At 41.8% G+C, this 25,691-nt stretch overlaps 1 protein-coding gene and 1 long non-coding RNA gene across 2 annotated transcripts in view; one reads left to right on the top strand and one right to left on the bottom strand.

Moving 5' to 3' along the window:
- Window positions 1–25,691, top strand: part of ODAD2 (outer dynein arm docking complex subunit 2) — a 273,021-nt gene that overhangs the window by 3,211 nt on the left and 244,119 nt on the right. The gene's annotated exons all lie outside the window — the stretch shown is intronic.
- The window catches only part of LOC142487787 (uncharacterized), a 26,946-nt gene continuing 6,979 nt past the window's right edge, over window positions 5,725–25,691 (bottom strand). The window contains exon 2 of the long non-coding RNA XR_012799309.1: window positions 5,725–6,551. This is a non-coding gene — a long non-coding RNA (uncharacterized LOC142487787). The remainder of the gene's footprint in view (window positions 6,552–25,691) is intronic.

The following is a 25,691-nucleotide window of genomic DNA, read 5'->3' as shown; positions in this document are numbered from 1 at the left end:
GTGTGGGGACAACTTTAAGACGACCACACATGCCTTCCTGGAGTCTGGGTCAGGGGGCAACTTTATTGACCAGGGATTTGCGGAGAGGAACAGGATACCCTTAATCCCTAAGGATCGTCCAATGGGTCTCGAGGCTATCAACGGCCGTCCCCTCCAACCAGCTTTAATTATCTTGCAAACCATTCCCTTTTCTCTACAGTCCCCCAGTAGTCACTCTGAGACTATACAACTCGATGTTATCCACAAACCTTCGGTAGAAATCATTCTAGGACTGCCGTGGCTCTAGCGACATAACCCACAAGTTGATTGGACCGGTACTTTGCCTATCCACTGGAGAACCCAGTGTCAAGAAAGATGTCTGGGCACCTCCAAAATCCTCGCCCGACTACAACTACTGGAACCTGGAAACTCCCTACTGGAGATATACTACAAATTCAGGAATGTCTTCGACAAAGGTCAAGCTGAAGAACTACCGCCCCACCGTCCCTTTGATTGTCCCATAGACTTTTGCCCGGTGCCACTATTCCCCGTGGTTGCTCTTACCTTCTGCACCGGAGACTCAAGCCACGAGGCAATATATACAAGAAAACCTTTTCAGGGGCTTCATCCGGAAATCCTCCTCACCCGCCGGTGCGGGGTTCTTTTTCGTGAAGAAGAAATGTCACATGCCCCCGAGCCTACCTCCCGCCCCGGGCAGGAGCCACGGGGATATCGGGAGCAGGGGGTGGAAGCGTCTGGCAGGAAGCAGCACCCACCTGGTCAAGGTCAGTCACTCACTCACCTACCCACCCAACTTACCCAAAAACTCACCCACCCACCCAGTCACTCATCCAGTCACTCATCCACCCAGTCACTCACTCACCCACCCACCCAGTCACTCATCCAGTCACTCACCCACCCAGTCACTCACGCACCCACACATCCACCCAGTCACTCACTCACCCATCCACCCAGTCACTCACTCACACCCACCCACTCAGTCAAGAGTTACCCAGTGAAAGTCACCCACCCACCCAGTCAATCATTCACCCACCCACCAAGTCACTCATTCACCCACCCACCCAGTCACTCATTCACCCACCTAGTCACTCATTCACCCACCCTGTCACTCACCCTGTCACTCACCCTGTCACTCACCCACTCACCCACGCACTCACCCACCCACCCAGTCACCCACCCAGGCAGGCAGTCATCTGTCTTTTGTTGAAAATATAAAAATAAACAGATTGCATTGTAATGTTTTTTTCCATATTACACTAAGAAGAAAACAGTTAAGTAAAAGTTGTGCGCTAAATTTTTTTTTTTGTGGTAGGTGCACTATGGGTTTAGGGCGCGGGGCGGGGGAGCCCTGCTCCTTTCATTTGTCCTGGGTCCCATGGTTTCCGTTGGCCTCTCTGAGCCTAGTCATTGCAAGAAGAGCAGAAAAGATAGCGCACAGGGGCTGGGATTCACTACGCCACTATCGGGGGCATTGCACCCTGATGGGGCGTTACCTGCCATTGACTTGAATGAGGCCAATCACTTCTATGGCTCTTTAAAAGCCACGGCAGCTATGTGAACGTACAGTACTTCCTCTTTTGTTCGGAATAGGAGGAAGAGACAGCCAGGCTGAAGTTATCATTTAAATAGTGATTCCACAGCCAATGTTGCCAAACATTTTGGCACTGAATAGGTTCAGCATGTCCCTGTCATGTTATGTGATGCCAAACATTTAGCTCTGACCACCAGCTTCTGATTAAAAGTAAGAAACTTAATAAAGGCTGCTCTAAATGTATTTTTTTTTTAAACCACAGCTGTAGATTTTGCCGAGTGTCAATTACACGCTTTGTGTTTTTCTTTGGGGTTTTTTGCCTAGCATAATAGCAGTCATTAAAATTCTGTAGTTGATGAAACTTTGGCATTTGAACAGACAATGGTGATGTGTCATACAAAACATGAAAGACAACAATAATAAAATTATAGAGGAGATTAAAAATAAAAGCAGCAGTGCAAAATATAAACAAACAGAAATGTAAAAAAAAGTAATACTCCATATTGACAATAAAACATTTTTTAATCTATGGTAGGGAACACAGGCCTCTAAGCTTCTATAGGGTATCAGAACTCGATCTGGCATTAACTGTCAATGTTGAATAACAGCTAACAAAGGATCCATCTCTAATGACCCTTATCTGAGTTTTGTCAATGGGTGAACACACAATCTTTTCATGTGCACAGAATGAAATCTGTATATGGAAAAGAGAAAATATCCAAAGTACAAAACAAATAAAAACATGTATTGCTTTTGACTTCATTCTTTAAATTGTAGTATTTGGTCACATGTACAAATTGTATTTTATATAATTTTGAGAAACAATAGTGAATAAGTTAAGTTATTTTTACATACCACACCCTGATACAAGTATAACACATGTTCCCCCACCCTCTGGAAGATGTTGCTTTTACTACCGGTGTCTGTGGTGCTTTCATACCTCTGATAGTCCAGGATAGCTGAGTGGTCCACGATGTTGTGGGGACCAGGACAGGCTTTTGATGATCATGATGGTTCCTTAGGGTGTCAGCGCCTCCAGCTTTAGCCCCTACCAAAACACAGTTCTCTCCCCCCCCCCCCCCTTTGCCCAAATGGACTGAACACTCAGGCAGGGGTATATAAAAGCAACGGGGTTTATTTGGCTGTTGTAGTCAGTGCAGATGTTATACACAGTGGATGCATGATGGTCAGAGAATCCCAGGCTTCTGGATGGTGCTGGCTCTATGTTAATTGAGGCCACTTGATCTTTCCTGGCCAGCCAGCCCTTGAGGGACTGACTGGCCTGTCCCTCTCCCAGCTGGGAGGAGACTGGCCACACACCTCCACTCCCTAGGAGGGTTGGATCAGCACTCTCTTTAAGTTGGCATTTCCTCCCTGAGCTCCAGATGCCATTAAAACAATTGAATGGCTCAGTGGGTATATCATTCCCATATAATATGGGCATGATTTAACACTATGCTAGTCAATGGTTAACCTAAAAAAAAACAATTACAAACAAGATCCAATGCATTCAAAACAATCTCAAACAAAAAACAAATAAAGAAGTAAACTGAACAAAATTACCACCAATCAATTAATCCAATCCAAAATAAAGACCAGAACAAACAATTAAAACACCAATAAATTAAAACATCAATATACATAAAATATCTAAATAAACTGCATCATTCCAAATCAAAATTAAAAAAATAATTCAACATTAAAAAGCAAACACCAATCAAAAGCCAGAAATAAACAATTTAAAACACCAGCAAAAATGCCTGAAGACTACATCAATATGCAATATAAATAGCATACAGATTTAAAATCAACTAACCGCTAAGGTGATTAAGGGGTTAGGAGACATTAGATTTTTTTTTATTGTACTGTATTGTTTGTGGCAACGGAGAACATGGACGGTGATGAGGATGAGGACGGCCTTCATTGTGGCAGCCTGGCAGGGGTGAGTGCAAGTTTTATTTATTTTATTTCTGCAGCTTAATGTTTTATTTTGAATGTGCAAATGCACATATCAATATCTGGATAATAGCAATTTTGCCCATTACTCTACTGTATGTGTTAAGGGGAAGGGGGTGGTATATTTATTTCCGTTTGTTTTTTTAAAGCACAGGATTGGTATTGCAGGCCAGCGGGGACCCCCGGACAACCGCGGGGACCACCCGAAGGCCCCCGCCGGTCTATAGTAACATTCCTATGCTTTAAAAAAATGTATGTTAGGGGAGTATAGGGGTTGTTGGGGGAACAGGGAGTGGGTGGGTAGCACATATTGCTAGGTTTATTGGGGGCAATTGCCACCAATAAAGCAGCTGTTGGGCCTTAACCCCTAGCTAGCTAGCCACTAAGGTAATGAATCTGGTTAAAAAATTTTTTTAAATAGTGTGCGGGAGCAGGGGGTCTCCTGAGCTGAACCGCTTTGATTTCTGGCTCAGGGACCCCCTGCTTCCCGAGTTACACGCCCCGGTATGGGGCATTGGATGCCAGTGTCACCGCCATTTTTATAGCGTCCACTTGACATGACGCGGGACATTTAATAATGGAGGAGATACCGGCACCCCATATCTGGGCCTGTAACTCGGGAAGCAGGGGGTCTCCCAGGCTGAAATCAAGGCGGTTCAGCTCAGGAGACCCCCTGCTCCCGCATACTATTAATAAAAATTACATTAATGCAGCTTCATTACCTTAGCGGATAGCCGCAACGGTAATTAATTATTTTTTATTGATACGTGTGTTTTGATACTAGTGTTAATGAGCAGGGGGTCTCCTGAGCTGAACCGCATTGGTTTCAGTCTCGGGGACCCCTACTTCATGAGATACAAGCCCCATTATGGGGTGCCAGCATCCCCCTGCAGGATTTAAATCGCCGGTCACGTGACGCGGAAGCTTTAAAAGCATAAGGGATACCGGCACCCCATAACAAGGCCTGTATCTCATGAAGTAGGTGGTCCCGAGGCTGAAACCAATGCGGTTCAGCTCAGGAGACCCCCTGCATATGTATACTAGTATAAAATGTATATGTACTGTAGTGCCGATGAGTATTCTAAAACCAATCTGGGGCAATCACCAACAAGACCCAGGTACATGCTGGGTACATGCTGCAACATTTCTGCAGGCAGACTAATGGCCCATCAGATTAAATGGGACTGCCAGGGACCCCTGCTCTGTTAATCCGATGGGCCATTAGTCTCTGCAGAAATGTCACTGAAATGTTTGCAGCATGTACCCAGCATGTACCCAGCATGTACCTGGATCTTGTTGGTTATAGCCCCAGATTTTCCAAGGCATGTTTAAGGCAAGTGTTAGAATACTCGCCGGCGCACCTGTAATACTGTACGATCACGTGTAAGAAGCCATGCATGGAGACGCAGCGTCTCCATGCAGTTCCTACAGGCTGTTTTGTTTTCAATCAGCTATCGCAATTTAGATTTTTAGGCATGATAGCAAGGGGAAAAAACAGCTTGTGCGATCGGGCATGTTTTTGTCCACACCTACTGTAGTGCTGACAAGTATTCTAAAACAAATCTGGGGCAATCACCAACAAGACCCAGGTACATGCTGGGTACATGCTGGGTATATGCTGCTGCAACATTTCAATGACATTTCTGCAGACAGACTAATGGCCCATCGGATTAACAGCGGGTGATCCCTGGTAGTCCCATTCATACTGAATGGGACTGCCAGGGACCCCTGCTGTGTTAATCCGATGGGCCATTAGTCTCTGCAGAAATGTCACTGAAATGTTTGCAGCATGTACCCAGCATGTACCTGGATCATGTTGGTGATAGCCCCAGATTTTCCAAGGCAAGTTTAAGGCAAGTTTTAGAATACTTGCCGGCGCACCTGTACCCAAATGCGCTTCACTTCTTAGTGAATCCCACGTCTGGCTTCATTTTTTATCATGGGAATTCAAATTTCCCAATCGGGCGCAAAAGCTCACTGCTTAGTGAATCGCCCCCTTAGTGTGCTATTTGGATACCATTTGTGGTTATACTTGATAGACTAGAACATTATCATTGTCTATTGCATATTTTGTACACATTTTTGTCAATTAGTAAAATTAACAGTTTTTTTGCATATCATTCAGTGTCGTTTACATTAATAATTTCTATATAGTGCTGGGAACACTCTCTATGTTCAACATAGAGTAGTACATCCAGATAAGAACAAAATTAGGATGGTAAGATATGCACTCACAATTAGTAGGATAATTTAAGCTTTTATTCAATTGTAGGATCAGGAACAGTCTTTAGCTCTGAATTTCCACAGGACTCTCTTTAGTGTTGTCATCTGGGGATGGAATTCCACACCTGGTTCAGCTGTTTGTAGGATCCCAATGGTATGATACCAGACACTCAGCCTACATCTCAGGGGTTAACCATATATTTGGAGACAATGCAGGAAACAGTATAGTGTAAAACTATTTCATAAAATTGTAAAAAAAATAAAAAAACCATAACAGGTAACACACTTACACTTTGTAAGCAGATAAAAGGTAGTTGAAAGTATTATACTGAGTTTCTCACACTCAGCTCTGCTCCGATCCACTGGCATCTGTATTCACGGCGAGATCACTTTCGCTTCCCGTGGTTATGTCCTGTTTTCGCGAGATCTCGGCTACTCTGCTGTGGATGTCAGCTCCGTTATGCGATCGGGATATGAGTCTCTCTCTCCTGCTCTCTATACACCAGACAGTCGCCCTACGTGTTTCACCACTATGGCTTCCTCAGGGGCTAATTCTCACATACCTGTCCCTACCTTCTTATAAAGCCACCTCCCATTTTCTCTTGGTTCACTGATCTGAGTGTCTGAAATGTTTGTTTTAAATTCCATTGATTCTCTCTCAGCTATCATTGCTGTAGCATGTTATTCAAAAAAGTCTCATTACATTTGAATTTGCTGAGCCTTTATCCCTTTGCCCACTGGTCAGCTGATCCTGTGCAGAGGGGGTGCAGAACTTGGGGGGTTCATCTTCTCTCAGAGCTTGTCACCTTAGGCAGGGCCATGGTGTTTTAAGAGAGAGAGGCTGGAGATGGAATAGTTGAATGGAAAGTTAAAAATGACATTTATTTTTGTTCTTTTTGTATGTTACAATTAGGAAAACACAAAGACACAAAAGGAATATACTGCTCACTAATATGATATTTATTGGTTTGAAATAATGAGTTGCACCCACTAATGCCTAGATTGGCATTGGGTGCATCATATAAACTATATGAAATGTATTTCAAAATTAGAGGGTACGGTGAATGACCACCCACTCTCTAGCTAGAAGTTCATTTGTAGATGCACTCCGGGACTATTAAAATATAGCATTTAATGGATAATGTTAAAAAAGTTCTACACACTAAAGTATATAATAAATAAAAAAACATATGTATAAAGTGTTAAAAAAATAGGGTGGGGATGGATCAGGAGTGGTACTGTGAACATAAAGGTGTACTGCCAAGTAGTAATATATATCACACAATATGTAGAGTGGATATGCAATGTAACCACCTGAAGGTACCTATCTAATAATAGGGTAATGAATCCTGCTGCGTGCTGCGATAACAAAAATAGCCAGGGTGTAACCTGCTGGTACTGTGATAGAAGCAGTCTCTAACACAGCATACCTATCAAGCCAACCTGTGATTGCTATGCGTAGAACCCACCTGCTGGATCTATTGAGCTATATATGGATCTATACCAATATAAGGGCTAATGGGTACAAAGTATATATATTTTCGCATACCCTGATAATCTCTAATCTATTGGTGAATCAATGATTTAAGTTGGTGGTATGTGGATTAAGCCTGTGTAGGACAACAGCTATACACTGATATGTATATGTACAACAATATAATGTATACATAGCTACCATGCCTATAGCTGAATGGGGGAATATCAACTCCTATTATGCGATAAAAATATTGATAAGTCGTATCTACAATCAAAATATGCAGTGTTAGTGTATCAGCATGGGAGTATAGCCTATTATCAAACAATATGTATTGGTGTATGATGTGTATCTGCTCAATAAATCACACAGTACTACTAATGAAATGATACCAGTATGCCAGTCATATATATGAACAAGAATGCTGTGCTGGCTGTATGATAACCTCTCCCTGTATAGTGCAGTATATCAAAGTATACAACGCACAATAGCCTATTATATTAATGTAGATTGTGCCACTCTGGGCTATACCCCCCCTGTTGATATATTGTGCGTTGTATACTTTTCACAAATTTCTGGAAAAATTGTCAAAAAGTGTGAGCAGCATCACTTTTGATTTTTTTCTTGTATATACGCCAAATGTAAGACAAATTCACAAAAAATATTCGAGACGCACATTCGAAGGCAATTGCACATTTCTATTGACAAGGACTAAGAGAGCTGTACACTATTTGTTAAAAAATGATCCTCGTTTCCTCAAATGATACCATGCTGAGCTTAGGGCTGTCTCCTTTATCATGTAATGTAAAAAATAATGCTAAGCAGGCAAGAAGAACAGTAAAGTTGCTAAGCATGCACCATGTTGCAAGATTCCTAATAAACGATGTCACAACTCACAACTGAAGCAGGTTTTTCTCATCTGTCAATACAGAAATGTTATATTGAAAGTGTTCTGCAAAAATAAGCTCTTTTGATTGTTTTGGAATGTTACTTTAAAATGGAAATTAAGCTTCTTAGGAGCCTTCCGCTAACTCCGTTCCATCACTCTCTCTGCTACACCATATATACACATAGTCTGATTTAGGAATGTACAGTAATTTCTGCTATTGTCTGTTCTTCATCACTCACTCGACCACTTAGACTGTAAATGTTAGGACTGGGATATGATACTTCAGAGTTTTATTTAAAGATGTTTGCATATATGCCCCTTTTAAATATTATTCTACACTGAATATCTTTGCACATGTAATGTCAATAATTCTGTCATAATGCTATATATCCATAAAATAAAATATTTAAAAAAAAAATCAAGTTCTAAAACAATGGCATAAATAAATCGGTGATAGACTATCACAGTGCATATAGTCACAATTATTTCATTAAATAACTCAAAATAATGTATAATAATTAAGCCTACAGGAGCTGTCACAGGAGGTTGTTTTCATTTGTTATTTATTAAGTGCAATCATCATTATTTAATGAGTTTTTAATGAGTTTTTATCAGCCAAAAGTGGACAGGTTTTAAATGTCTGCTTCGAAAATGTTCGTTTTACACTTGTAACTTTTTTGATTAGGAGTAATTATTTCTTAGATGATGCACAATTCAGGCAACGGCAGCAAAGGAAAGCACAAGCCGAGCCCCTTGTGTAGGGGCCACATGACTGCACTCCAAGGTGGGGTTGAGGTGCAGTGTTTAAGGGAGGAATGTAGATAGTGGAGGGGAGAGTGGTCATAGTAGAGTATTTAAGAGGTGGGTAGGGCAGTAGTGCTCAAATCCAGTCCTCAAGACCCCCCAACAGATCAGGTTGTAAGGATATTCCAGCTTCAGCCTAGGTGGCTCAATCAGTGGCTCAGTAGAAGACTGAGCCACTGATTGAGTGGCCTGTGCTGAAGCTGGGATAGCCTTAAAACCTGACCTGTTGGGTTTTTTTGAGGATTGGAGTTGAGCACCACTGGGGTAGGGTAACTCTTTGTTCTCATGTGCCTACCAGGAAGAAGCCCCAGTGTCCCTCCATTTTTTATTAATTGGATTATAGTAGATATGTTCTGTTTGTTGTTAAAGAAGAAATAAAAGAAAGGAAGGAAAGGAAGTGTGCTGGCGTAAGAATGGTAGTTGTTTCTTCTTTGATGGGCAGTTGTGTTGTGTTGTTACATTTGTTGCAGGGAAGGGGTTCTCTTGTGAAGGAACATTGTCAGAGTGAGCTCCTTGTCTGGAAGTGGTGGACCTCCATTATAGGGGTAATAGGAAAAGGCAGTGTAATACCTGACTTTGGAGGCCAGTATGGGAGAGAACTTCCAGGTCTGTTTGTGTTTTGGACCAAGTGGCCTGGATGGTGCTTGCCATATAGGGGTTCATGATAGGGGTAACCTCTGGGTTTTTTTGTGGTTGGTGGCGGAACAACCTGGCTAAGTACCCAATCTTTATTTGTATTTATAACTAAAGCTGTGGTCAATGTTCTTCCAAGACTATTTTTTTTTAGTTATGTAGGTGATGGGAGGCCCCATAATCAAATCATTGTTAAGTCAAGGGCTCTTTTAGCAACACTAACCAAATAAGAACATGGACTAACTTTAAAGCTACCTGCCACGGTAGCTGTAGCTGTCATGCAAGCAACAAAGTAAAAGATTTATTGCAAGCAGTAGATGGGAACCAGGATAATAAAATGCTTTGAAGTATATTGCGAGAGTTGTGCCAATGCAAAGAAAATGTGTTTTGGTGCAACTGCTCAATTTTTTTAAAAACTCTGTTGCACCATTTACAAGAAAGATGTTAGCAATGCTAAATCTGGTCCAGATTGTTCTGCAGAGAGGTTAATTTCACCTAAGGATACAGTCTTTTAAACAAAGTGGATCAAGATAGCCCTATTTTCTTTTTCTATTATAGAAGTACTTCACCATTATCTTTCCAAGGCGATCTTCGGTATTCTGTAATACCCGACTGACAGTGTGGACTCCTTCATGTGGCATTAAATACTTCCCTGGTATTTATATTATCTTTTTTTTGCTCCACCACATTTATTAATCTATTTTACCATTACTTCCCAGGATCGGCATGATCGCAGTTTACAGAAAGTTGAAACAGCTGCTTTGATATTTGGCATACAAAACATTTGGATGGCGGTACTAATTTTTAGAATTAACGCGGTCGCACTAACAATTATGTAGCTATAAATGGGTTGCGATATTAATTCTCATTTGCATACAATAAAGTTCTATTAACCCTGCTGTGAAAGGGCCTTAACCCCTGTCTAAATAGGGCTCCAAATAGGAAGCATGTATCTGGCTGATGAGTCCAGCAGGAAGCTGGTTAATTGCAGCTAGGGACAACTAGCCAGTCTCCATCTGGCTCATCAGTCAGGTAGAAAAGCCTCCTGCTTAAACTGCAGGAGGGATCTCTTGAGCACAGAGGGACTGTGTTGCCAGAAGAGATTCACAGGAACAGTTGTCTTGAGCACAGGACCGTGCTGCCAGCAAGAACCCAAAAAGCAGTCCCTCTATTCCAGTGAGCAGCGCATCCTGGGACCCACCAGAGGGTGGTCCCCAACAGTCACCAACCCAGACCCAGAGACTGACATAAAGGGCCCCCTGCTTATAGGTACCACTTTGGACTTTTGGGTCAGAGGTTGGCAAGAAGCATATCCTCCCAGCCCTGCAGAGAGGGATTGGGCAGTGAGTTAGCCTTACAAAGGGATAGCATGTTTGTTTATTTGGTTGATTTCTTAAAGATGTATTGTTTGAAGTTACAGGCTGAATTAAAGCCATGGTTTATTTTCCCCAAATATGTCTCCCTGGTTGTACATCTGCATTCGTCTCCTACACCTACATAAAGAAATAAAAAACGCTTGCGATTTAAATAAGCCTTAACTCATAGAAATCTACATTAAAAAGTACTAGCGATGCAATTGTGTGTGTTGGGAGGGAGGTGGGAGATATCACACATTTCCACCATAGGGTTCTGTCATGTATCTAATAGGATTTATTACAAAACCCAATGGCAGAAAATTATTTAACCTCTTTAACACCTGAGGTTACCAATGCCTTTCAAAGAGGTTAACATACAAAATGAACACACTAAAAATAAAATACCAAAAGCATAACATCTATATGTACAAATATTAAGCTTTTCGTAGCCCAAGTGGTCAGCTAGTCATAGATGGAGAATGACTAGTTGGTCGCTTAGGCTTATAAGGATTTAAGCACGTCTTGTTAAAACAGGGGAGCGCAGGTATCAATATGCAAAAAATAGAAAAGCACACATAGTGCAAATAAAGTTAATTGAAACGATATATTGTGCTTGTATCAATTATAATCTACTGCGATATTTTGATTGAATTTATATTAGATTACCCTGATCCGCAATGTAAGCCCCCCCCCCCCTATCCTCTCTCTTTTGGCTGACTATGGCTCCCTCTAATGTCTTGGCCAATCAGATCATGCTGTATTAGGTATTTAAGAGAGGTTAAAATAGCGTAGGCATGACTCCTGATGAAACTACACTGTTTAGTGAAACGCGTAGAGTCGCTGTGAGTGACATCATCAGCCATTGCCCGGAAGTCTACCGGCTGTTTCCCCGTGAGAAGAGCTGTGTTCCCTAGCGTGTCCACCGCATGTACTGTGCAGATTCCATTATTGGATGCTGAGAGAGGCACCGAGAGTGTGCCACGCATAGGACACAGAGGTTCCCTGTTCCGGCCGTTCTAATGGTGTGCCAGCTGATCTTGACGGCTCCCGCGGTCCAGAACGTGAGGTCAAAGACGGAGGAGACTGGAGCTGGTGATATCACCCGTTTTATGTGCCCACTTGATTTTTTGACACTGTAAGTGTTAGTTTTATTGCGTGTATAAAAGATATTATTGTGTTACGCTATGGAAGCCTCTCTTTCCATTCCATAACCCTGATTGCAGAGGTTGCCGCGTATGCTGTTCACATTGCACAATTGTCCTGCTGTGGGGTTCATCTACCTTTACAGAGTCAAGCAATTGCCACTGATCTCTGACATGACTGACTATATTTGACACCACGTGAGTCTCCATTCACTTGATACAACCACAATATATCGTTTGAATTAACTTTATTTGCACTATGTGTGCTTTTCTATTTTTTGCATATTGATACCTGAGCTCCCCTGTTTTTCCAAGACGGGCTACAATAGAAGTGGAGGTTGCAGATCGTTCACTGAAGGGTTTTTGAGCTGCAATTCTTTGTTCACTATTCACTTATTTGTATTTACTTATTTGTATTCACTTTATATTTATTCACGGCTATTGCCTTTATCATTTTTGCCACTGTGACCTATTTCTGTCACTTATAAGGATTTAATACATTAATAAGTTCTACATTGTTAATATTGTTTATTTCAATCATCCATTCTACAGTAGGTTGGCTATTCTTAACTTACCTACAGATGTAGCACGACTTACTGTCCTTGTGGTCTCCGAGAAAAAAAGCAGAAACCCACGGCCACAAGGTTAGCTCAAGGTTTGCAGCCCGGACTGGTTAACGCTGCAGGGGTCAATGCTTTTGAATGGGACCACCGCAACGTTAATCCTTTGCTTGATGGGAGAGAGAATGGGGGAGAGAAGTCACCTTCCAGATGAGCTGCGCAGCCGTCTGCAGCCACACCAGGACAAGGAAAATTGTGGCACTGAGGTCAGTAAGTTGTGCTACATATGTATGTCTTTTATATAAATAGACAAGATAGAACCAGCGCCAGCCTGTGGTAGGTGATAAAAATTGGCGTTATTTTCTGCTGGTAGCCTAACATCACTAGCTGTTGGATTTTAGGGAATAGCATGCAAATAAGTAATTAGCCATTAATTACTCCTTTGCCTACGTTATGGCAAAAATAACACTGACCTACCGCTGCCTTGAAATCGCCCTTATCGCTTTCTTTAACACTTGAAATATGACTTTTGCGAATAGGACGATTAGCGATAAATACCAATAATGTCCATTTTTTTCATTTATCGACCGGAAGTGAATCCCCCATAGTGTCAGCTAAAAGTCATTCTGTCCATTTGCAAATATCTTATTAAGAATGAAAATAAGGCTCATCTAAAACTTGGTCCTAGCATAAAACATGTGGCACTGTGTTAGACTGGAGTGTGTGGGCTATGACGAACTAGAATGTGAGTTCACCCAATACAAAGGGGCATGCTGCTTCTCAGAAATATATCGCATCCCTTTCCCGCATCATTATTCTAAGTCTATATAAGATTGATCTGAAATTAGATGACGAAACACCAAAAACAGAATGAGACCGGGACAACATCTTTAAAAAAAAAAAGGTCACAATCGGTTCACATCTTCACTTCATTTTCGCAATATATTTTGTTTTTTACAATACTGAAAATGCCAGGTAAATATTGTTATGTAAAATAGAGCTGACATCATTGATAATAAAATATCTCATTAACCGTTAGAGAGGGATTGGCTCAGTGAGTAAAGACACTGACTGGCATTGAGTTTGAAGCAGGGGAACCTGGTTCAATTCCCGGTGTCAGCTCCTTGTGCACCTCAGGCACCAAAAACATAGATTGTAAGCTCCACGGGGCAGGGACCTGTGCCTGCAAAATGTCTCTGTGAAGCGCTACATAAAACTAGCACCGCTACACAAGAACATGCTATTATTATTATTATTATTATTATTATTATTATTATTATTATTATGAAGCTGTAGTATGAATGAAGGCAAGTTCACTGCCGGCCTTCATGTCAGCTATGGTACCAAGACGTAGAACCTCAGAAGTCTGTTAAATACTTCAGTTAACATCTCATTACGTGCTGACGGATATCTTCAAAGTTCAATAACGAGGTGTTAAGTGCCATGTTAAAGTAACGACGGCCTGCCGTTAACTTTAACGGACGTGTGTGATAATGATATCCAAAAAAAGTGGGGACCACCTCAACGCATATCCTCAGCAGTCCGTTAAAGTTAACGTGGGAATTAACACATTTTTTTAACACATTTGTTTTAGGCCGTGGATTCACCTGGTGTTAGGTGCTAGAAGCCCTTAATGCAAGTTGGCAGAATATTAATTGGCCTTGTCCAGGGTTCTGAAGTGGGCTACTTTGGCTTATTCTATTGGCTTAGCAATAGAGGAAGTCAAAGTGAAAATCCTGGACTAGGCCAAATAATTTAGCCATCACCTGTGTATTAACCCCTTGGAATGTAATTTAATGGACAAGGGCACACGTATTTGAATGAAGCAAAAATAATTTATTGTGCCATAAACAACAACGTTTCGACCTGCTGGCCTTTCTCAAGTAAAGCCACTCTACTTGAGAAAGGCCAGCAAGCCAAAACGTTGTTGTTTATAGCACAATACAGGCATACCCCGGTTTAAATAGGAGTGTGATGATGGTCAGCGCAAACTCGTGGAACTCAAGATGATGATGAAGAATAAAACAAAATAAAATAAAATAATACACAGTATTAGTACATGAATCAACGTATGTGGGGGGAAGGTGAGGGGAGGGGGGAGTTGTGGGAAGGGGTATTAGTGAATGCCACTAAATATACAGCAAATGAAACATAAATAGTTAGTTTCAGCGACTCACACGGGCTTGTGTGAGACTTCACCCTCAACGCTGGATGTGGTGGGTAAATGCAAACTCCTGAAGCGGAGCAATGATAGACAAAAAACTCACACGGCCATATGTGAGTTTGTTCCCTCAGTGGGTGATGTCAGCATGCTCAGGTGATGTGGATGCGTCTCAGTGTTCTACCCCCAGTGGGTGTGGTGTATGAGTGGCTCCTCTCCCAGACGCCCATAGACCAAAGGATGGGCAAAGTCTGAATTAGTAGCTAATAAAGTCTTTATTGGTAACAGTGTAAAACGTATAAAAACAATGAACACACTCACACAAATGACAACTGTCGTTGCCCAGCATCAGCCGCGTGGCTATCCAGCAAGACCTCTTCCTCCGTTTGCGTTCTCCCGGTTTAAGGACACTCACTTTAAGTCACTCGCGAGTAAGTACATATCGCCCAATAGGCAAACAGCAGCTCGCGCATGCGCCTGTCAGCACGTCCTGAACAGCAATACCGGCTCCCTACCTGTACCGAAGCTGTGCGCAAGCGGGGAGACTATAGAGCCTGTTACACCTGTTATTTACATCAGTTATGCACGTATATGACGATTGCAGGACAGTACATGCATCGATAAGTGGAGAAAAAGGTAGTGCTTCACTTTAAGTACATTTTCGCTTTACATACATGCTCTGGACCCATTGCGTACGTTAATGCGGGGTATACTTGTACATTATTTTTGCTTCAATCAAATACGTGTGGTCTTGTTCATTAAATTACATTGGATAACACAGCGTTAGCCATATCCAAATAAGCAGCCTAACTAATTTACGTTTTGCATAAAATTAGCTTTGTGGATACCCGTTAAATCATGGAAAACTAACATCCGTTACCTAATTAGGTATTGTCACGTTAGTAGACCAGATAAAATGGAGCTTTGAGTATCTACCCCTTAATAGGTTAATACTCCTAATTAGCTATTCAGCTACCTATATGCCATTGAGCTCCTGTATATCCTTCCTCTATGGGGGAGCCTGCCCCCAACTATTAATAAAAGCCATTAAGAAAACTATTCTTAGGCCTGAAGACCTACAGCATTTTCAAACTTAAAAAAAATAATCCAAGGCCCAATAGCCAAAGGGGAAACTGCACCCTTATGAAATACCCCCACCCCCCCCGCCCTCCTTTTCCAAGGTCTCTCAAACGTTATTTTACCAATCAACTGACATACAGTAATCAGAGAGGAAGGTGGTAAAGTAATTGTTAATACTGGAGTGTATTTATGTGTTGTTTTTTGTTCTACAATTCCGTTTTCTCGATGGCGAATGACTTACATTGATGAAATGGTCCATTTTTGCCACCCTTGAGTAGACGAGAAAAAAAGAATCCTGCTAATTTCTCTGACAAAACTACTTTGGAGCGTATAGAATACATGGTGAAGATATCGTTTAGTGCAGGAACCAATTTTCTATTCCAGTTTTGCCAGTTTTGCCAGTCAGCTCCCCTTGTATGCAAGAATAAATGTAAAACACAAACCATCAAACATCATTCTGTGTCCATCTATATTTAATCAAATAATGCATAAAAGTCTGCAATCCACATGTTATTAACAACTTCATGTTTTTTTTCTTAACATGATGCATAAAACCTGCAATATAATATTATTAACCCTTTCATATTTCTTAATTCAAGAGACAGGCCAAGGATGATAAACCTAACTTCCTCGCCAAGGCAGCCCCCAACAGGCTGGTCCTACACTAAAAACAAATATTTACCATGTGTCATGACATGGACCTATTCCTTTCATTATTAAATACTAGCTGAGAGACCCGGCGTTGCCCGGGATGTAATGTTCCCGCTCCTCTCGGTCTCCTCTCTCCTCCCCCCTCTCTCTGTTTGTCCCCCATTCACATCAATCCAGTCCCCCCCTCCCTCCTTTACAGCTCTGTTTGTCCCCCTTTACAGCTTCATGCAGTGTGTGCGTCAGTCATTGTGTGTGCGTCAGTCAGTCAGTGTGTGTGTGTGCGCGTGCGTCAGTGAGTCTGACGCAGAAACACAAACACACACACACAGACTGAGTGACGCACACACACACACACACACACTGTCAGTGTGAGCGTGCGTGTGTGCCTCAGTCAGTGTGTGTGTGCGCCAGTCAGTGTGTGTGTGTGTGTGTGTGCGCCAGTCAGTGTGTGTGTGTGTGCGGCAGTCAGTGTGTGTGTGTGCGGCAGTCAGTGTGTGTGTGTGTGCGCCAGTCAGTGTGTGTGTGTGCGCCAGTCAGTGTGTCTGTGCGTGCGTCAGTCAGTGTGTGTGTGCGTGCGTCAGTCAGTGTGTGTGTGCGTGCGTCAGTCAGGGTGTGTGTGTGCGTGCGTCAGTCAGGGTGTGTGTGCATCAGTCAGGGTGTGTGTGTGCGTGCGTCAGTCAGGGTGTGTGTGCGCGTGCGTCAGTCAGGGTGTGTGTGCGCGTGCGTCAGTCAGGGTGTGTGTGTGCGTGCGTCAGTCAGGGTGTGTGTGTGCGTCAGTCAGGGTGTGTGTGCGTGCGTCAGTCAGGGTGTGTGCGCGTGCGTCAGTCAGGGTGTGTGCGCGTGCGTCAGTCAGGGTTTGTGCGCGTGCGTCAGTCAGGGTGTGTGCGCGTGCGTCAGTCAGGGTGTGTGTGCGCGTGTGTCAGTCAGGGTGTGTGTGCGCGTGCATCAGTCAGGGTGTGTGTGTGCGTGCGTCAGTCAGGGTGTGTGTGCGTGAGTCAGTCAGGGTGTGTGTGCGTGCGTCAGTCAGGGTGTGTGTGCGTGCGTCAGTCAGGGTGTGTGTGCGTGCGTCAGTCAGGGTGTGTGTGCGTGCGTCAGTCAGGGTGTGTGTGCGTGTGTGTGCGTCAGTCAGTATGTGTGTCTCAGGTGTGTGCGTTAGTCAGGGTGTGTGTACGCGCGTCAGTCAATGTGTGTGCGCGGGCGCCATTCAGTGTGTGTCAGGCAGTCAGTGTGTGTGTGTGTGCCTCAGTCAGTGTGCGTCAGTCAGTGTTTGCGTGCGGCGGTGAGTGGGTGAGTGGGCGAGTGTCTGTGTGTGACTGTGTGTCAGTCAGTGTGTGACTGTGTGTCAGTTAATGTGTGACTGTGTGTCAGTCAGTGTGTGTCAGTGTGTGACTGTGTGTCAGTCAGTGTGTGACAGTCAGTGTGTGACTGAGTGAGGCGGCGTGTGAGAGGCGGCGGGAGTTTTGCTGGCGGTGTGTGAGAGGTGAGGTGGAGGAGGCTTGGCGCCGGGGAGGCTGAGGTTTGCGGTGAGGGGGGGCGGGGGGTTTGCGGTGAGGGGGGTGGGGGGTTTGCGGTGCGGGGGGGATTTGCAGTGAGGGGGGGCGGGGAGTTTGCGGTGAGGGGGGGCGGGGGGTTTGCGGTGAGGGGGGGCGGGGGGTTTGCGGTGCGGGGGGTTTGCGGTGAGGGGGGCACACACACACACGACGGGAGTGAGAGGGGGTGGAGAGTGGGACTGGCGCAGATCCGAGGAGAGTGAGTGAGTGTGTGTGTGTCTCTCCTTTGGCCCGTCACTCCGCCTCAGGCCAATGAGAGGTGTGCAGGGGCGGGCGGGCCAAGGGAGCAATCTCATTGGCCTGGCCCAAGGTCCAATGGGATTGCCGCTAGGGACACAGGGAGGGACACAGGGAGACACATACAGACATAGAAACATATGACTGTTTGAGAAATATATAGTAGATTGGTATTCATGCAAGTAAATGTAGATAATGTTCCTTAACATTGCCCAATATAGCATGAACAAGTTACTGTATGTGTATATAAAGAAAAAAAGAAGACAAGCACAATCCTTGCTTTAGCAAAGGTGCAATTTGTGTATTATGGGCTACAACCCCCAATTTTCACATACATATTAAGTTGTGGTTATGCAGCACTGAAGTATAGGAGTTACTGCACTGAAGGTGCTATAAATTCAATAGTTGAGGAGTTGTTTATCAATATTCTCAGAGTTTCTAAGGCTAATTATGTGCAATTGTGTAACAATGTTATACGGTTTACACCATGTAACACAATTACAAATACTTCATGTTATATTTTTATTTAAAAAAAATATTCAAATTGTATTTACAATTTTGCCATGGTTCTAAAAGATAAAATCTATGAAGTTGGCATACTTCATTTTACAAGCCCCCTTCAATGTGTTTGAAAAAATTAATTTCCATGAATTACCTAAAGCTAGTAAGGCATTTAGGTGAATCTAACTTAAGTCTTAAGTAAAATAGTTTAGTGGGTTTAATTCAATCTATAGCAGGCAGTCGTCCAAACCACCAGACCGCTATGTGTAATCTGTCACAGTCTGGCATGGAGGAGAACCCATACTCTGGAGAAGGTCAGGGCTTAGCAAACACCGAGACTGAATCACCTCTTTTGAAAAACAGTTGAGTACTAAAAGTAAAATGCCGTCTTACATTACACCTACTTTTACTACTGTACATTACGGAAATGTTTCGCTGCCTGAGTTTCCAGTTACAACATTCTTTAATTTCATTAATATTGACTTAAAGAAGAAGTTCATTTTCAAGGGGAAAATGTTCTCACTCCCACGGGAAAATAAACTTGTTGAATTTCACTCGTATAATTACTAACTTTAACCTACCGCCCATTCACAATCTTTTTTAAAAAATGTTTTTTTTTTTTATGACACAACCCCCATATTCCCTGCTCCCATTTTTGGAGCAGAGTTGCGTGATACATAAGAATAGTTTTCGTACATCCAATGCAGAATTTGAGAATTAGATTTTTTTGTCAAAAGAAAGGAAAACAGAATAACGAAGAAAGATGCAGAATGTGATCTCATTATCACACGTATACCAAGTAACTCCTCCCCAACTCCTTCTACTAACACTCCCCAAGTCACTAGCTACTGTAGGGAAGACTGGGACAAATTGGAGCAAAATACTTTGATAAATAGATGCAGGATGAAAATAGTAAAGATTTAAAAATATAAATTAAATAAAATAAAAATATAAATGAAAGAAATATCCTCTCATTTATATTTTTAAACCTTTACTATTTCACAAAGTCACAGATTTATTTTTTGATGTAATAAAACTTTTTTATTTTTGGTTTTAACAGAATATACCGAGTTTAACTGCCAATGGCACTAATAGCACATTTATTTTTGCTAGGACAATTTGATATATATATATATAAAAGGTAATATAGAGTGCAATAAGAGGAATCTTTTCTTTATCCCCTTGGATAATTTTTGTGTGCTCCTCAACTATCCTCATGCACCTTATTACTACCAGGAATCTTTATATATACATTTTCTAAATAAGGATGAGCGGTTTAACTACAATGTTTTGATAACTAAGTATGAGTGCATATGGATACTTCACTTCCTCATAAACTTGTTCTAAAGCTACTACCGTACACTATATATTTAAAAGAAATAATAACAACAACCGTGGTTCCTGTTTTGCACACTTCTTTAGAAATGAAAATGAACATGTACAGTACATGAAGGCTTTAAAAAAAAAACTGTCACAGCTTACAATGAACCTTAGTTATTTACAAATGTACTTCATCATCTCCTCTTAAGGTTTGTTTTAGTTTAGTAAAGCAGCACTGATTTATGCAAACATAAGACCCACGGATCTCACTGTGCATTAGAGTGATCTTGACTTGTATAAAACATGAATCACTTGACTCATTAGGCAGAGTACTGTGAAGCACAGACCTACAGCATTTAAGGAAGTGCCTTCATTCAGGATAATGTTTGTCTTTTGAAATAAACACGGTTGCAAAAAAAAGAGCTACAATTGAAAAGAAAACAAATCCCCCCACTAAGAATAGATTTTGTGGTAGAAATTGATAGCTTTTTTTTGGATGGACATAAAAGATTGAGCTGTTTGTCATACAAGACCACAAAATTATATATTTCAGATATAAAGCAGGGTCTGCAATAAGTGCATTACATTAAACAATTATATAAAGGAAAGTTTTCTGATTGAAGCTGAAAGGTAAAAGTTTAGAAAAAAAGTTAGGGGTGCCTATCTATCACTCTTTTTGGATTTTATCCACGAATCAGAAATTATATCACAAACACTGATGGATCCTATGAATTAACTATACTTATTTAATTTTGTCAAATACAGTGTATAGCCCCCCTTTGGAGGGGTTAACAGCCTTAATGGATTAACTGTGTGGGATTACTCAGGTTACTTCCCTCCCCCTCATGTGATGCAGGCTGACTAGGCAGAAAGAGATAGTTACTCCTTTGTGTGTCTTGTGACCAGTGGTGTCACTATAGAGAGATAGAAGGGTATATATATAGACCCTCCCTATGTTTTAGAAACAGGTTCCTTAAAGTTCAGACTGAAGCCTCATTGTGAGTCTTGTAAATACAGTAGGTTTGTGTGTATAGTCCCGACTGTCCCGCTATCGGCGGCCCTCCTGTTACCTACCACAAAAGTTATTAAAAAATGATGGTTGATGAACTAATTTCTCATAAAGCGATCCCAATGTTTCACAGGCATTACCAGCATTACATTGCTCAGCCCTCAGTGCCACACAAAATCATATTGCAAGGCTATGACGGTAGGGGAAGCCTCGCACAGTATATTAAAGATTAAGCCCGCTAGTTGCCCCTACATGTAAAGATAGGGACCCATGTATTGGGTCAGAATGGTCATCTCAATACAGCCAAAATGGCTGCCAACCCGGTTTAAAATGTGGCATTCAGTTACTCATCTATAACAGCCAGTTTATTTTCATGTTTGTGCTGACTGTGTGTATCTTGTGGGATTCATTCTGTGCTGGGCCTGTAATTCACTTAGTGAGATTGGCATACAGTGAATCCAAGGACTATCCAATTTCGAAGGTCACATGCTGTGTTGTGAGACAAAGAGGCGTTTCATCCTCTCTCCGGCAGTGAGCCGTCTCGCCCTGTGGGAGGTATGGAGCTGAAACCGAGGAGTGATTCCTGGGTCCTAGCCTGTTGGCTCATTCCTTATTGGCTAATTCATTTTTCCCTTTTCCTGAGGACCGGCCCCATGGAGCCGTCCTATAGCACTGTACCAGCCCCTAGTTCTGATTGATTCGTCTCCGGCGAGCCCTCATGCTCTGATTGGCTCAGAGAAGACATGCTTTCAGATTGAGGCCGGAGTTCTATGGAAGCCAACACCGATCTGAGTTCCACAGTTGTTCATTGTCAGTCTCGTGGTCAGAGACTGTCTGGAAATACGAACTGTGACCCGAGAGGCAGTGATCCCAAGTTAATGAGATATCCTGAGATGAAATAGATGATGGCAAGATATCGCTCAAACCTAAATATCAAAGTATATATTTAAGGGCCTGGTGCATGGGGAAATGTCCTGAGATGGACAGATCATGGAAGCATCCTGAGTAAGCTTGCTCCAGCAGTGCCAAGCACCTAGTGAGATATGTAGCTGTCCCCGTGACACCCTGTCTTGGTGATTTATAACTGTGTTTCTGGATTTGTGTTGCTCCCCTTTGCCTCCGGCCGGAATAACCCTCATTTAATTAACCCTCTCGCTCTATCTATTGCTTGCGATCCATCCCTTTGTGAAGTCAGGTATCCCGGGACAAAGGCCCATCAGCACATGTACCGTAACGTGACGTCAAAGCTTTAAATACATTTTAGCACATGGCTATTTACTGGTCAGTGTTAAGATTTGCATAGTTTTAACAACTGTGGAAAACAAAAGGGTGGTGTATCAAATTCTTCTGGCTGCACAACTGGGAAAACTCAGGACACATAATCTGCACAAGATTTATTAAAGCAAAAATTCCACCAAAATAAATGGGTTTTTTCTTTTCTTTGATAAATCAAGTGCACTCTGTTTGCCACAGTTTTGCAGCCAGGAAACTTTGGCACATCACTTCTAATGTGTGTTTTCCAGTTATGCTGTCAGGTTAACGTAATCCATTATTGTCTTTGTATCTTTGCTTCTTGTATCTGGAACTCCGAATGACGTTCTGTAAACTATACATTTGCTTTACAATATTCTCTGTTTTCTTCTTTCTTATACAAAAAGTGGAATACATGACATCCTGTCATTACTTTCATATAGAAACATGCTAAGATTACATTTATATACATAGATTTGTATTAATCACTGGGTCCAGGCAGCCTTTCTTATATTTTAGGTAATAGTTATTATTAATGTAATAGCACACTATTCATTGTTTAGCATTAGCGCTGTAGCACTTTATCCTTTTTTTTTTCATGCTAAGATTACATGTCAACCCCCTGTCCCTAACTACATTGGTCATAACTGTATATATATATATATATATATATATATATATATATATATATTTTTTTTTTTAACTAGCGCTTTATGGTCGGGGCAACTTTAGCTCAATTGCCCCTACTCTTAGGGAAATACCTCTCAATTCAATACACTATATACATATTACACAGTAAATAATGAGGCTGCATTATTGCTCCTTATATACTCCCAATGTTCAATGTCGCAACCACATAGGCCAATGTAATGCCGGCACGGCATTCGCGCTCTTATTTTATCTTAAGATGGAGTGTATGTATGTATATCTTTATTTATATAGCGTCAGCAATGATCTTGCTACAGCTTGTAAGGGAGCTTCAATACACATATATGCAGATGACACAATCTTATATGCACACAGAAATAGCCTCTCCGACCTTGGACACGTACTTCAATCTGATTTTTTGGGATTCGAAAACTGGATTTCCCAAAAGAAACTGTTTTTAAACACTGACACGACTGTATCAATGGTATTTGGGATCAAGACAACATTTCTAACACTACCAATGAATGAGCTCCAGATCAGAACCAACTCTAATACCATCCTAGCCCCTGTTACTAATTTCAAATATTTGGGCATATAGTTTGACTCCGATTTAACATTTAGGTTGCACATTGATACCCTGACATCCAAAACCTATGCCAAACTATGTGTACTTTATAGGAACAAATCCTCCCTAAGTCTGCTGGTCAGAAAGCGTATCACACAGCAGATGCTAATGCAAATTATCAACTATGGGGACATAGTATATGGCATGGCACCCCAAACTCAGCGTAGCAAACTTGATACCCTCTACAATTCAATATACCACGTTGTCCTCCAATGCAACTACAACACACATCACTGCGAAATGTTCAAAGAACTAGATTGGTCATTACTTGAGTCTAGTCGCAAAGTTCACCTTTCATGTCTTGCCTTCATATACTTTCTGGGCAAGCTACCCATCTATCTGAACAAGCACCTCACCCCTACCACATGCAGTGTGCACTTATTATCTGAGAACTGACTCCAAAAGACTGTTCATGGTCCCAAGGTTCAACAAAGTATCCGGCCGCTCCTCCTCTTACCGTTCACCCCAAAACTGGAACAATCCACTGGAGACTCTCACAGCCGCCACCAGTCTAAGTTCTTTCAAAACTAAAGCTTTCTCACATTTTAATCTGATCTGTAACTGTTACATAAGCCTATAACATGTATTCTCTTTAACTGTGCATGCAATATCTTGTATATAATGTATAGTCCTGTTCCCTTAATGTAACTATGTATTTGTAACCATGTATTTGACATCATAACTATGCCCAGGACATACTTGAAAACGAGAGGTTACTTTCAATGTATTACTTCCTAGTAAAACATTTGATTAATTCAATTAATTAATTAATTAATTAACGGCTCGTTAGCTTATTATTTTCATATGACTAAGCCAATCGTCCGTTAAAAGTTAGTGAACCAATATTTTTCTTATTGACGCGAGGGCAACGTAATGCTAATCACCTTTGTGGATATGCGCAATAACTATTGATATGTTAATTGGGGGTAACGTCATGATAAAAAATGTCATGGAGTTCTGAGGATCTAGCCCACAGAGCGCAGCAGACATTCACAATGCTAATCTGGTCCCACAGAAAGACTTGACTGGTGTGACATAATCTGGTTGTGACCCTCCCATAGAGATGGCAAAGGTGTGTGTAGAAGATAGGATGCACAGGAGAGAGAGGGGATAAGTAGCTACCCTCAGTGGTCTGCCAAAGAATCAGGACAGAAGACCCATCAGATGTGCTTTTACACGCAATTACGTTTGTGAATGTGTAACTATTTTTTTATTCATTTATTCTCTGATGAAAGGGGAATGCACCGGATTCTGTTGTCTTGTTGGACTCTTTCACTGATCTGATTTACACAAGAGGTTTGGGAAATCCCTCTTAAGGAAGTCACACCAGCACTCCTGGACAGAGCTACATTGCACTTCTCTCATTCACTTGTTTTATATATTGTCTAACCATCTGATTCATCTATTGAGATATTTCCTGCTTAGAGAGCGAGTGTGCATCTATTTGCTCTATAATAATTATGTTTATACAAAAATATCATACATTTTGAAGAAATAACAAGGTTAGATCATAAAAAGTAATCGACTTATGGCCATATTTCCTAAGTGATGTTAAGCCATAAGATACTACGGCCAAGATACTGTACACAGAAGGGTGATTAGCTTTACTCTGGTGCTTATGAATAAGAGCTATGGTGTGCTAAAGATTTTGTGGCCCATTCAAGTGAACAATCAAGTGCATGGGCCAAGAGTTGCCCTGTTTAGTAAATCTGGGCCATAATGCTCCTTTCTGGTTTCCTCTGTGTTGAGTGTCCTGCATCTCTCTGCTGTCAAACTCTCATTTATCAATTATCAAGAGCAGGACATTTTTCAAATAATGTAACTAAATGACCCTCACTTATGAGAAGAGAGACAGATAAGTATTTAAATATATGATTTGTCATATTGGATGTAGAGATGAAGACAGAAAATCAAGCGCAAATACCGTTGTGATTTAAACCAAGTGAACACACTTGTGAGGGTAGGATAAATAAATGAATACAGTCCTTTGATTAGGTGCAGCTCCGAAAGTGGACTCAATCCAAGGCCACAGATAGAACAGGAAGCGAAGATCAGGAGCGCACTCAAATCGTGGTGTATATAAAATGAGAA

The sequence above is a fragment of the Ascaphus truei genome, chromosome 2, assembly GCF_040206685.1.
Source record: "Ascaphus truei isolate aAscTru1 chromosome 2, aAscTru1.hap1, whole genome shotgun sequence".
Lineage (NCBI taxonomy): Eukaryota > Metazoa > Chordata > Amphibia > Anura > Ascaphidae > Ascaphus > Ascaphus truei.
The sequence above is the reverse complement of the archived record's forward strand: the minus strand, read 5'-3'. Positions and strand labels throughout refer to the sequence as shown.